This window comes from Elephantulus edwardii, unplaced genomic scaffold, assembly GCF_000299155.1.
Source record: "Elephantulus edwardii isolate Elephantulus edwardi_28Jun2011 unplaced genomic scaffold, EleEdw1.0 scaffold00082, whole genome shotgun sequence".
Taxonomy (NCBI): Eukaryota; Metazoa; Chordata; class Mammalia; order Macroscelidea; family Macroscelididae; genus Elephantulus; species Elephantulus edwardii.
In genome coordinates, this window is record NW_006399832.1 from 656,413 (window position 1) to 670,513 (window position 14,101).

The 14,101-nt window shown below is 41.3% G+C and overlaps 2 pseudogenes; one reads left to right on the forward strand and one right to left on the reverse strand.

Moving 5' to 3' along the window:
• LOC102870557 overlaps positions 1–10,854 on the reverse strand; it is a 40,704-nt pseudogene extending 29,850 nt beyond the window's left edge.
• Positions 10,855–11,025: 171 nt separating this feature from the next.
• The window catches only part of LOC102870966, a 7,781-nt pseudogene continuing 4,705 nt past the window's right edge, over positions 11,026–14,101 (forward strand).

Sequence of the window (14,101 nt, forward strand, 5' to 3'; positions counted from 1 at the left end):
ATATCCCTGTCTCATTCTCTTCCCAATTCTAAACTATGCAGTGCTCCTCTGCTCTGTTCACACAACAGCCTCCTGATCCAGGTATAGGTTCCTCATGAACACAATCAAGTGCTCTGGGATTTCCATTCTTCTCAAGATCAGCCATAACCTGTCATGATTATACAAACAGCTTTTTTAAATCTAGAAACAAAACATAATAGAAAATTTTAATTTAGTAATATTGATTTGCTGTTGCTGAGTACTGTCAAGTAAGAACCTGACTCATAACTGACCCTCCAGTAGGTTTTCAGAGGCACTTAATTGCATGGGAGGAGATTGCCCCTCCTTCTCCCACGGAGCACCTGGTGGATTGATTTAACAAGTAAAATAATATTGATTTTACTACAATCAGTAATTCTAATAGAAACAATCTATTTTGAGCTAGTATCATGTTCCAGGCCAAAGTACTTTAAATGACTGTTATGAACAAAACTGTGTCCCTAAAACTGTATGTTGTAAATCCAAATCCTGATCCTTGTGTTTAAAGAGCACTGGCAACATAGGCCATAGGGAGTTGCACTGCCAACATAAAGGCTGCACTTCTGTGCAGGATTGTGTCCACCAGGGACTCTGGAGGACAATGTGGTGGTGTTCAAAATGGCCCAAAGTGTATGAGGCAAAGCCTCATCATCTTTGCCTCCAAAGAGTGATCTGGCTGCACCCTCTCCAAGATGTATTTGTTTGGCAGTCAATGGGATATTGAATGTTCTTCTCCAATACAACTCAAAGGCATCAATTCTTCTTCTTTCATTCCTATTTATTGTTCAGCTCTCAGCTGCATAGCAAATGACTGTAAAAACCATAACCTGAATCAGATGCAACTTAGTCCTCAAACTGACATCAGTACTCCTCAATAATTTGGAGAGGTCCTTAACTACAGAGTAAGGTGTGCCTGAACCAGGTTATAGTCTCCACAATTGCATGCTATGCATTGGAGAGCTGGACAGTGACTAGGGATGATAGAGAATTGATGTCTTTGAGCTGTGGTACTGGAGAAGAGTGTTGAATATACCATGGAGATCAAACAGGTTTGTCCTGGAGAGGTTGAAGCCAGGCTGCTCCTTGGAATCAAGGACTCTGAAGCTTCAGCTGACACTATTTGGGCATGTTGCAAGGAGAGACTAGTCTTGGGGAGAGACATCATTTTTGGGAGAGTGGAAGGACAGTGCAGGAGAGGAAGACTCTCGATGAGATGGATCAATTCAATGATTAGGGTAGTGGGAGTAGGTGTGTCGGAGACAATGAGGTTGGCACAGGACAGCAGGGTGTAGGGCTCTTGTATATAGGATTGCTATGAGTCACAAGCAACTCAACGGCACATAACAATAACAACATAAACTTTGAATGGGTTTGGAGAAAGGATACAAGTCTGGTATACACTTTTCCTGATTTCAAACCATGCAGTATTCCTTTGTTCTATTAGCACAACTGCTTCTTGGCCTATGTATAGGTTTTCTATGAGTAATATTAAGTATTTCCCATTTTTCTTAGTAGTATTTATAATTTGTTATGAGCCACATGGTCAAATGTCTCTCCATCTTTCTGGTATTCTCTGCTTTCTGCCAATATCCATCTGACATAAAAAGTCATAATCCTTCTTTCCACATCCTCTTTGAATCTAATTTGAACTTATGACAGCTCTTTATCACTGTATTACTCTAGCAATTTTTAAATAATCCTCACCAAGATTTTACTTACAGGCAGTAATAATATTTGTCAATAATTTCCATATTCTGTTGGATTACCCTTTTTGGAAATGTACACAAATATGAATAACTTCTAGTGAGTTGACCAGGTAGTTGGCTCTCTTCCAAATTTCTTAGCTTAAACAACTATGAACATCCAGGGATGCATCTGTTTGCTGAAACACCTCAAGTGCTATTCTGTCCATTTCTGGAGTCTTATATTTTGCCAGTACCTTAGGTGCAGACTTCTTAGTTCAGTATCATTGGCTTTTGTTCATGTGCTACTTTATGAAATGTTTGAATGTGAACAATTATTTTTATACAGCTATTCTGTGTATTCTTTCCATTTTCTTTTGGTGCTTCCTTGTTCCTTCAATGTTTTACCTACAGAATCCTTCAGTATTGCAGCTCAAGTTCCTTCAGCCAGAGAAATGCCAAGTGGGATCTTCCCTTTTGGTTTCCAGGTTTTTGCACATTTCATTCTAATATTATCCTTTGTCTTCTGTAGCTGCTCTTTGCAATCTTGTTTTCAACTCCCTTCAGCATTTCTTCCTTTTGGTTTAGCTTCTCTGTGTTCTAGAACAAATGTCAGAGTATCTTTTTACATCTATTTTGGTCATTTCTTTCTTTCCTTTTTGGAAAAAAGAATTCTTTTTTCATGACCACTTACTTTCTTCATGTATGATGTCCTTGATGTTATTCCACAGCTCATCTGGTCTTTAATCACTAATGTTCCGTGCTGCAATCTAAAAAGCACATGATTTGAATCCACCAGCTGCTCTGCGGAAGGATGGACATTCTCTTTCCATGCAACTTAATGCCTTTGAAAACCCTTTCTCTGGCTTGAGAGTCAGTTAGAAAGTGATCAGACTTGATGCCTATCAGGGATTACAATGTGCTGTGTATACCTTGGCGGGAAGGTTTATGCTGACCTGTAATGTGCCTTATATACAATAAGCACTTTTAACGAGACTGCAGCCATGTCTCAGCAGTCCGGTAGTGCTGTGCTCTATCACTGTTTCAAGTGCAACTATGCAGGTGCATAGAGCAGTAAAAGTAGGGATCCGCACACATTGTTTTCTGTGTAACCATGCAGTCCATGTGCAAAATGTGGTAGAGAGCCACCTTTGTTCTGAGCTCTGTAAGAACTTGGTGAGAAAGTTCCCCTGTGACTTGCTGTAAAGCTAGTGTCCCTGTAGTTAGTGATGTGAGGCTCAGAGGTTGCTTATCTGTGTGTTCCCCCAGGACTCCCAGCATCCCTCCTCCCTACAGTCTGTGTAGACCTAAATAAAAGAGATAGAAATTGTGGATGTTTAAGCCTCCTGCAACTCCTTGGCTGTTTTGTTTTGGTTTTTTTTTCTAATTGGCCACTGAACCTGAGTAACCAGCATTGGCTGATTACCTTGGACCTGGTATTTAACATAATGAGTAATATATCTGACCTTGAGAATTGAGACATGACAAAGGCACACAAAACCAACAATACTTTAGATGGTCTGTAAATTCAGGTTAGTATTTTCAGGTTAGTAAATTCATTTGCATTTTGGTTTTGATGGACTTGTTTTCATTTTCTTTGCCTTCAATTTTTTAAATTAATTTATTTTATTATTCAGATTTCCCCTCATATTTTCCTTCATTGACATTATGTTTCATACAATCATTCCCATATACTACGTTTAATAAAATTAATCACCATTGGACAATGCCCACCACTACCCCGTCTTTTCAGGTCCCTGCCATTTCTTTCACAATTCCTTTGTCCCTTACATCCACCCACCAAATTATATGACCCTGTGATTTCCCCCAAGGCAGTAGTCAGAACAGAGCAGGATAACACTGCATGGTTCAAAATTGGGAAGGGTGTGTGCCAGGAATGTGTCCTGTCTCCATAGCTTTTCAACCTGTATGCAGAGCAGATTATCCAGGAGGCTGGGCTCTATGAGGAGAATTGTGGCATCAGGATTGGAGGAAGATCTACTAACAATCTGCGTTATGCAGATGACACAACCCTGCTTGCTTGAGGAAGACCTCATGCACTTGCTGCAGAGGGTCAAGGATTGCAGCCTTCAGTAAGGACTGAGGCTCAATGTCAAGAAGACAAAGATTCTCACCACTGGACCAACTGGTAGCATCAGGATGGATGGCTTAGAGATTGAGATTGTTTACAGCTTCAGTTTGCTCGGCTCCACAATCAACACTCTTGGCACCAGCAGCCAGGAAATAAAAAAAAGTATTGCTATGGGAAAGTGTGCTGTTAGGGACCTCTCTAAAGTACTCAAGAGCAACAGTGTGTCTCTGGAGACTAAGGTGCGCCTGATACAGGCCATGGTCTTTGAAATCGCTTGTTATGCATCAGAGAGTTGGACAATGACTAGGGAGGACAGAAGGAGAATGGATGCCTTTGAGCTGTGGTGCTGGAGAAGAGTACTGAATGTACCATGGACTGCCAGGAAAACAAACAGATTTATCCTGGAGAGGATTAAACCAAGAAACTCCTTGGAGACAAGGATTCTGGGGCTTTGTCTGACATACTTTGGACATGTTGCAAGGAAGGACGGGTCCTTGGAGAGGGACATCATGCTTGGGAGGGTGGAGGGACAGAGCAAGAGGCGAATACCCTCTATGAGATGGATTGATTCAGTGACTGGGGTAATCAGGATGGGTGTGTCAGAGGCAGTGAGATTGGCACAAGATAGAGCAGGGTTTAGGGCTGTTGTAAATAGGGTTGCTATGAGTCGCAAACGACTCGACGGCACATAACAACAACAACAACATCCTCACTCCTTTGCTTGCACCCCTTTCCCTCTTGGGCTCCCATACATGTTTTACTGTTGTTGTTGTTATGTGCCGTCGAGTCGTTTGTGACTCATAGCGACCTTATGCACAACAGCCCTAAACCCTGCTCTATCCTGCGCCAACCACACTGCCTCTGACACACCCATCCTGATTACCCCAGTCACCGAATCAATCCATCTCATAGAGGGTCTTCCCCTCCTGCGCTGTCCCTCCACCCTCCCAAGCATGATGTCCCTCTCCAAGGACCCGTCCCTCCTGGCAACATGTCCAAAGTATGTCAGACGAAGCCCCAGAATCCTTGCCTCCAGGGAGTAGCTTGGTTTAATCCTCTCCAAGATGAATCTGTTTGTTTTCCTGGCAGTCCATGGTACATTCAGTACTCTTCTCTAGCACCACAGCTCAAAAACATCCACTCTCTTTCTGTCCTCCCTACTCATTGTCCAACTCTCTGATACATAACAAGCGATTGCAAAGACCATGGCCTGTATCAGGCGCACCTTAGTCTCCAGAGAGACACCATTGCTCCTGAGTACTTTAGAGAGGTCCCTAACAGCAGACTTTCCCATCACAATACGCTTTTGATTTCCTGACTGCTGGTGCCAAGAGTGTTGACTGTGGAGCCGAGCAAACTGAAGCTGTGAACAATCTCAATCTCTTCGTTTTACTAGTTATTTTTATTTTTTCTATTTTTACAGTTAGAGTCTTATAGGCCCAGAAAGGAGAGGAAGACCCACAACCAGGTAGATTGATGCAGTGACTGTTGCAGTGGGTTCTTGTGTGTCAGGAAGAGTGAGGACGCCTCAGGATAGAACAGGGTTAAATCTTTTGTTTATAGAATTGCTATGAATCATACTTGACTCGATGGCACCTAACAACAATGGTCTTACATTGTATTTGTCCTTGTGAGACTGGGTTAGTTCATTCAGCATAATGCTCTCACAAGTTACATAGTATTTTTCAAAATCATTGCCCCTGAGTGCTGCATATTGTTTCATAATGTGAATGTACCACTCTTTCTCAATCCATTCGTTTGTGGCTGAACATTTGGACTATTTCCATGTTCTTGCAATGGTGAATAACACTGCTATGAACATTGGTGTACAATCTCTGTTGTGTCTCAGTTCTAATTTCTTTGGGGTGCATATCTAGTAGTGGAATAGGTGGGTCATACAGAATTTCCATGTTCAGCTTTTTCAAGAAATGCCAAATTGCCTTTCAGAGTGGTTGTACCATTTTATGATCCCACCAACAGTGTATGAGAGTTCCTATTTCTCCACATCCTCTCCAACATTTATTACTTGCTGTCCTGCTAAATTTTGCCACTGCTACTGAAGTGAGATGGTATCTCATTGTGGTTTTGATTTGCATCTTTCTTATTGTGAGTGATTTTTAGTTTCTTCATGTGCCTGTTATTTTCCTTTAATTTGAATGTTCATATGAGCAACTGATGGTTTGTTCTAGATTTACAGCCTCAGAAACCCAATAAAGGGTTGCAGTTAGTTGGGATCAATGCACCAGCATTAAGTTTGTTTGAGGGTGGGGGCAGGCATTTGTTTCCAAAGCTAATGAATTTTGCAGGTCAAAGAGATTTTTTCCACCTACCTTTGTAGTCACAGACGATTGGTTGAATTAACCAAAGAATAAATGCCCTCCAGGCATGTGTCCTGCAGATTGCTACAGTATTGGGGTGGCCCATTTGGATCTTTTGTTGTTTGGAAGTGGCATCAGCTCCACAGGTGAGGGCTCCCACTCAGGTGTTCAGTAATAATTAATGCTATAAACAAGGAAACACCCTGGCCCCAGGACAACACAGCTGTCAGGTAACCTTGTCCAAGAGCACAGATTGGCAATAATTACCAAACACACCCTAATGACCACGGCAGGAAATACTCACCTTTGTTCACCACCTAAGAACATTAGTGTCAACATTGCACTTGCTCAGCCCTTCCCTTGTCCCCCTTTTCTGATCTGACTGCTCCCACGTGACTTGTGGAACACCATGCCACTACTAGCACTTGCTTTTTATGTTTCTCATTACAAACTTCAGGGAGCTCTGGTGGCCTAGTGGGTAAGGAGTTGCACTGTCAAACCAAAGGCAGGTGGTTCAAATTCCATCAGTCACTTGAAGCAATTCCAACTCAAGGGCATATGACAGCAAAAACAACATTACGAATTTTCATATGTTAATCTCATTAAAGATACAAAGAATAAAAAAAATACAAAGAAAAATTAACAACACAAAAAAAGAACAGAATGTGAAATCCTCCTCTCTCCTTACTTTACCACCAAAATGTGCTGCCGACACATTAAAGAAAGTAGAGATTTGAGCCTCAGAGCTACCTTGTGAAAAAACAGGCATTGAAAACAGAAGCAGTTCTACTGACACACACGAGGCTATCAAGTTGGTTGGAATTGGATCATCTGTAACAGATAGTGTATATATACCTGTATCTTTTGTCTTTCAGAAGGCATAGTTCCAAAATCACTGGGTACTGTGATTTTTAAAAAAATGTATTATTAATTTCAATGAAAATTTACAGAGACTGGATTTCCATTCATTCATTGTTGCACTTTTCTCCCCTCCCAACCCTCCCCACTAGTACACTACCCTTTTGAAAAAGTAAAAGAAAAATTCTTTCATTGTTTCACAATCCCTCCCCCCAGGTCCACTCCACTATGAAGCCTTTTGTCATGACTCCTGTCATGACAAAAATACCTAATCACATATCCTTTTAAACAGTTTTCTCCCTCATCTGTTTCAATGCAGTATACATTATTGAACCCACCTTTCTCAGTCTCCCTCCAACCCCGAGGTCAGTCCTGTTTTACAACAGTGGCACTATGCAGTATTTGTCCTTTTGTGACTGAGATCGTTCATTCAGCATAATGTCCTCCAGGGTCACCCATTATGAAAAATATTGCATGAGTTGCTTGTTTTTCAGTGCGGCGTAGTATTCCATTGTGTGATTATACCACAGCTTCTCTATCCATTCATTTTTTGATGGGCTGGGTACTGTTTTGTATCATGGAATCTGCTTGGTTTTTTTAGGATATAAGGGACTGCAGTGCGTTTTGTATACCCAGCAGTCAGATTTGTGCTGACTTGTAATGTACCTTAATATAGTAAGCATTTGTTTTCCAGACTGCAGCCATGTCTGAGCAAGGGCAACAGAGCTGTGTGGAATCATTGTTTTAAGTGTAACTGTGCAGGTGCATAGAGTGATAAAAGTAGCGATCAATGTGCACAATGTGGCAAAGAGCAACCTTTGTTCTGAGCATTAGAAGAACTTAGTGGCAATGCTCCTGTGTGACTCGTGAGGAGGCTGGCAGTAAGGCTGGTGTCTTTGCCGTTAGTGCGGTGAGGCTTAGAGTCTTATTTGTGTGCATGTTCCCTCAGGGCTCCCAGCATGCCTCCTCCCTACAGTCTGTGTGAACCTGAATAAAAATATGTCTAAGGCTCCAGCAAGGCCACTGAACCTAAGCATCAAGCGTTGGCTGACTGCCTTGAACCTGACATTTAATGTAATAGACATGATACTTGACCTTGGACGTGACAAGTGGTACTGTGAGCAGGATTCAAACTTGACAGGGGTTTTATGTTTGGTTCTGCAACTTGCATTTTTCATCCATTGCGGGCGTAATTCTCGATAGGGCTGTTGTAAATGTGTGGAGATGTTTGGTTTTCAGCACAGTTAGATGGTGAACTGCATGTTTTCATCTATTAATTATTTCCTTTACCTTTATACTCACTTTCAAAATGGCATAAACCTTTGAATTATATTATCAAAATTTTATTTCAGGGTAGTAAAGGAGGTATTTTTTTTTAAAAAGAAAACAACAACCCCTGATGGTTTTGGATCTGTTGTTGTTTTCTTTAAACAGAGCATAGTCTGACAACTGAGAACCATATAAATTTCTCAAATGATGCATAACAATTCATTGTATCAAGAGATATTTTTTTTTAAAAAGTCGCCTAGGTGTTTTTGGCATACCTGAATGTCAGTGGACCCTATCTGTCTTACCTGTGCTCCCTCTAGTGGAACTTGACTTTGACAAAGCTGCTCCTAGACTTGTAAATAAGAGCCTTGTATCTGATATTTTCTAAGTTTTGGTTACAAACATCTGAGACCCACTCAGGCTAACTTAAGCAGAAAAGATAAATTTTAGTGGGCTCTCTGACAGCTTGAAGATGCTGCAGGAATGCTGAGAAGAACCAGAGTTCCTGCCATGTGCACTGGCTGCTGCTGCTGAAGGAATTCCAATCCTGTGCTCTGGAAATAATCTCTAAATCTCCCATCATCCATAAAAGTTGAAACCCTGTGTAGGATCAGCTGACTAAACCCAAATCAGTGTCCTGGTTGCAAAGGAGAAGGAGAAAAATATTTGTGCCAGTGTGCTGTCAAAGACCTCTCCAAACTGCTAAAGAGCAGTGTTGTCAGTTTGAAGACTAAGGTGCACTTGATTCAAACCATGGTTTCTTCAGCTACTTGTTATGCATATGAAAATTAGAAAATGAATAAGGCGGACAGAAGAATCAATGCCTTTGAGTTATGGTATGGGAGAAGAGTACTGAATATCCCCTGAACTTCCAAAAGAACAAACAGGTATGCCTTGGGAAAAGTGCAGCCAGTGTTCCTTCGAGGCAAAACGGTAAAACTTTGTCTCATATACTTGGGGTATGTTATTAGGAGAGGCTATTCCTTGGAAAAGGACATTATGATTGGAAAGGTAGAAGGTCACTGAAAGAGAGGAAGGTCTTCAACAATATGTACTGACACAGTGACTGTAAAAATGGGCTCAAGTATATCAGAGACAATCAAGATGGCACAGGATAGGGCAGGGTTCAGATCCATTGCTCATAGTATCACTTTGAGTCATAGTGGACCCAACAGCACATAAAACAAACTGGTTTCCAGAACGCGTACTTCACCTCCCACCATCCCATGAGGGCCACTGTACTGCCAGGGGGATTACAAAAAAAGAAAACACTTTTTAACCATCTTCTCCTTCCTTTAGATGTTTCTTTTTTTCTTCCCTTTGCTTTTCCAATAAACATTCAGACACAAGATAGTTTATTAATATAGTGAACAGCAGGAAGGAGAAAATATTCCTTTCTTGAGAAAGCATCATGCAGTCGGTGAGCTAATACATGGATTGTTAGTCATCTATCACATGGGGAGTGAAAGGCAAGGAGATTAATCCTAAAACCCATTTGTCTTTCGAAAATAAATCCAGGATTAGAATACAGCAGACTGAGTAATACAAGAAGAGGAATGGCATGCTCCATCTAACCCAGGTATATAATCTCCAAAACATTTAACAGGAGGCACTACAGGAGGTATGAATTTCTTCACTGCTGAGATTAAAAACAAACCAGGCAGGACGCTGGCTAAATAAGCCAATGACTCAGGAAATGAATTTGTTTTCAGATAATTGCTTCCTAACATGGCAATGATGCAAGTATTAGTCATTCCAACAGAAAGATCACGGAAAGCACAAATAAATTAGAACAAAAAGACTTCTCCACCCACAATAATTCTGGCGGGGAAAAGTTTCTAGTAAAGCCCACATAAATGGCTCAAAGCCCTTCTGTGTTAAAGAGTGAGGCTCTGAGAAAACGGGAGAGTGGAGTGAATGGAACAGCTCTAGACGTACGCTTCCTGTTGTGTCTTGCTATTGAGGAAAGAAATGAGGCAGGAAAATAAACAGAGAGCAGACACTCATCTGTGGAGCACGAGTGCCAAACGTGTGATGTCATTGGCAGCCAATCAGAGCTGCTTCTTTCAGCCCAGCAGGCATGGAAAGCATGGGAAGTGTAAAATAACAGGCAGTGAGCACTGAATGGACTCCGCCTGTGCATTCTGTCAAAGCCAGAACACCCTGGGCAGGGTAGTGTCTTCTAAGAAGAGAAGATGAAAATGAGATTCAGATCCTGCTTAAAATCCCCTGCTATTACTTAAAGTTGTTGTTGTGTGTCATCGAATCAGAACCGAACCCTTGCTGGCTCTCTAGTTGGGGTTTCAGACGCAGTATAATTGCGCATGGGAGGAGATTGCCCATGGTCTAGCGGAGCAGCTGGTGGATTCAAACTGTCTGCCTTTGGAATTGTACCTCAGCTTCCTACCAATTAGCCACTACAGTGCCCGAATACATTTAATTTAATATTAATGAAGTCTTCACAAAACCAAACCTGAGATGGTGCATACACCGTGGTGAGAATTGAACATTTTGAAATTATGTACAGTTGAATGGATAAAGAGAATGCGGGGCATACACATGATGGAATGCTTCTGGGAGATGTCTTCATTCCATTTACCTTACGCCTCTTCCTCATCATTCCCTTTGTACCTTCTGCTAGAGATTCTCTTTCTGCTTGATTTATTTTCACATCCTTATTCTCATGATGAAAGAAGAAAAAAAAAAAAGGAATAAAGCAAATAAATTTTTCTGACCAAAGGCTGATTGGAAAAGAGGAGTTTCTGAGACGATAAAGCCTTGGCAGAAAATGAACTTGGCGTTAACTCTCAAAAGTGGAAAAGGTCTCCCAGCCCATGAGCTCACGTTTGTATGTGATATAATCAGGTCCTGAAACACAACCTCAGAAGCAGCTGTTCTTTCCAAACAGTAACTGTACATGCCCAGGCAGCAGAAAAGTGAGTGCTGTATATATTATTCATTGTGCAGAGAGATATGAGAGAAAAATGCATGTGGATTAGAGCATTTGTAATGTTTTTAAAGTGGCTGAAACAGCCTCACAAATTACATTCTTCCAGTGTACTATTCAGATAAGCTTGGCCTTGTATTATAATAGTGAAGAACACAGGAGAAAACATGCGTTTCCGAACGCTTTATTTGTTTATCTTTCTGAAATTAATGCAAGTGTATTCAAACCCACGTGGAAAGTGTCAAAAATAATCAGGAACATAAAAAGAAATTATTTCATCTTTCAGAAATGATTGCCATCAATTTGGGGTGCATAACAACCATCCTCAGGATTGCAACAGCTTACAACAAACAGTCCTTTTTATTATTATTATTAATTTTAATGAAAATTTACAGAGACTTTGGATTTCCATTCATTGATTGCTGCACTTTTCTCCTTGCCCACTCCTCCCCCTTCCAGTTCACTCTTCTCTTTGAAAAAATATAAGACAAATTCTTTCATTGTTTTACAATCCCTCCCCTCTAGGTCCACTCCACTATGCAGCCTTTGTTCTGGACTCCTGTCATGACAACAATACCTTATCACATATTCCTTTTAAACAGTTTTCTTCCTCATCTGTTTCAATGCAGTATATATTGTTTATATCATCTTTCTCAGTCTCCCCCCAGCCCCGATGTCAGTCTCGTTTTACAACAGTGGCACTATGCAGTATTTATCCTTTTGTGATATTTCACTAAGAATAATGTCCTCCAGGGTCACCCATTTTTAATAATATTTCATGAGTTTCTTGTTTTTCAGTGAAGCATAGTATTCCGTTGTGTGAATATACCACAGCTTCCCTATCCATTCGTTTGTTGATGGGCACTTTGGTTGTTTCCAACTTTTTGCTGTTGTGAACAAAGACACGATAAACATAGGTGTGCATATCTGCTTGGGTGGCAGTTATGATTTCTTTGGAGTGAACAGTCCTTTTAAAAAACTCTCACAGACTGGCAGACCCACTGCTAAGCTGCTGGGTTCAGTCTGGGGTTGGTAAGGTCTGATGTGTGTGCTTGCTTTCTTCTGCAACTTGGGATTTTTTTTTCTCATGATAGATCACAGGAGTGCAAAAGAGTGAGTAAAAAACCAAAGTGCTTCAAAAGTCCTTAACCAAAACTAGCTGACTAGAGCAGCTACACTCATTCCACTGGTCAAAGCAAGTCAGATGGCCAAGGCCAATATCACTGGGGTAGAAAAAGTGTTTGATAACTGAAGAGCATTAGAATTGTAGAACACTTGGTGATGCAAAAGGGTAAATATTGGACTGCTAGCCAAAAAGCAGGTGATTCAAAGTTACCTAGAAATACATTGGCACTAAATCCTGGTAATCTGCTTCTGAAAGGATGAAAAACAACAGAGCACTGTAAGTTTACACGACAAGATACAGTGACAAATAGTACAATCCACTACAACCATGGTTAACACATTGCTGTATTTCCTGCCGGTCTTTTGAATCATGCTGTACATAACTCTTGTGGCCTAGTGGTAAGGAGCTGTGCTGTTAACCCAAAGACACACAGTTAAAATTCACCAGCTTCTCGGCAGAAGAAAGAGGAAATCTCCTCCCATTCTATTTACTTCTTCTGAAGCAACTCTATGTACAACAGCCCTAAACCCTGCTCTATCCTGTGTCAATCTCATTGTCTTCAACACACCTACCCCCATTTCTCCAGTCGCTGAATCAATCCATCTCATCAAGGGTCTTGTTTGCTTGTGCTGTCTCTCCACTCTCCCAAACATGACATCCTTCTCTAAGAACTTGTCCCTCCTGGCAACATGTCCAAAGTATGTCAGATGAAGCTTCAGAATCCATGCTTCCAAGGAGCAGCCTGGTTACATGCTCTCTAGGACAAACCTGTTTGTTCTCCTAGCAGTTCATGGTATATTCAACACTCTTCTTCAGCACCACAGCCCAAAGGCATCAATTATCCATCTATCATCCCTAGTCATTGTCCACCTTTCTGATGCATAGCAAGCAATTGCAAAGACCGTGGCCTAGATCCGGTGCAATGTAGTCTCCAGACTGACATCATTGCTCTTCAGTACTTTAGATAGGTCCCTGACAGCAGATTCTCCCAATGCAGTTTGTCATTTAATTTCCTGGCTTCTGGTGCCAAGAGTGTTGATTGTGGAGCCAAGCAAACTGAAGCTGTTAACAATTTCAATCTCTTCATCATCTATCATGATGCTGCCAATTGGCTTAGTGGTGAGAATCTTTGTTTTCTTGATATTGAGCTTCAATCCATATTGAAGGCTGCAGTCTTTGACATTCTGCAGCATGTGCTTCAGGTCCTACTCAGTTTTAGCAAGCATGGTTGTGTCACCTGTGTAACTCAGATTGTTAATGAGTCTTCCTCCAATACTGACGTCATATTTCTCCTCATAGAGGCCAGCCTCCCGGGTAATCTGTTCTGCAAATAGATTAAAAAGGTATGAAGATAGGACACATCCCTGGCATTCACCCTTCCCAATTTTGAACCATGCAATGTTCTATTCTGATAATTGCCTCCTGGTCCAAGACTTCTGGGATTCCCATTCTTTTCAGAGTCAGCCACAGTTTGCTGTGATCCACACCATTAAATGCCTTTGCATAGTCAATGAAACACAGACATTCCTCTGGTATTCTCTGCTTTCAGCTAAGATCCATCTAACATCAGCTACAATATTCCTTGTACCACGACCCCTTCTAAACCCAGCCTGGACTTCTGGTAGTTCTCTGCTGATGTGCTTGCTGTTCCAGTCATTTTTGGATAATCTTCAGTAAAATCTTGCTTGCTTGTGAAATCAGTGAGATTGTTCTATAGTTTCCACACTCTGTTGGGTCACCTTTCTTTGGGATAGGAACAAATACAGATCTCTTCCAGTCAGTTGGCCAAGT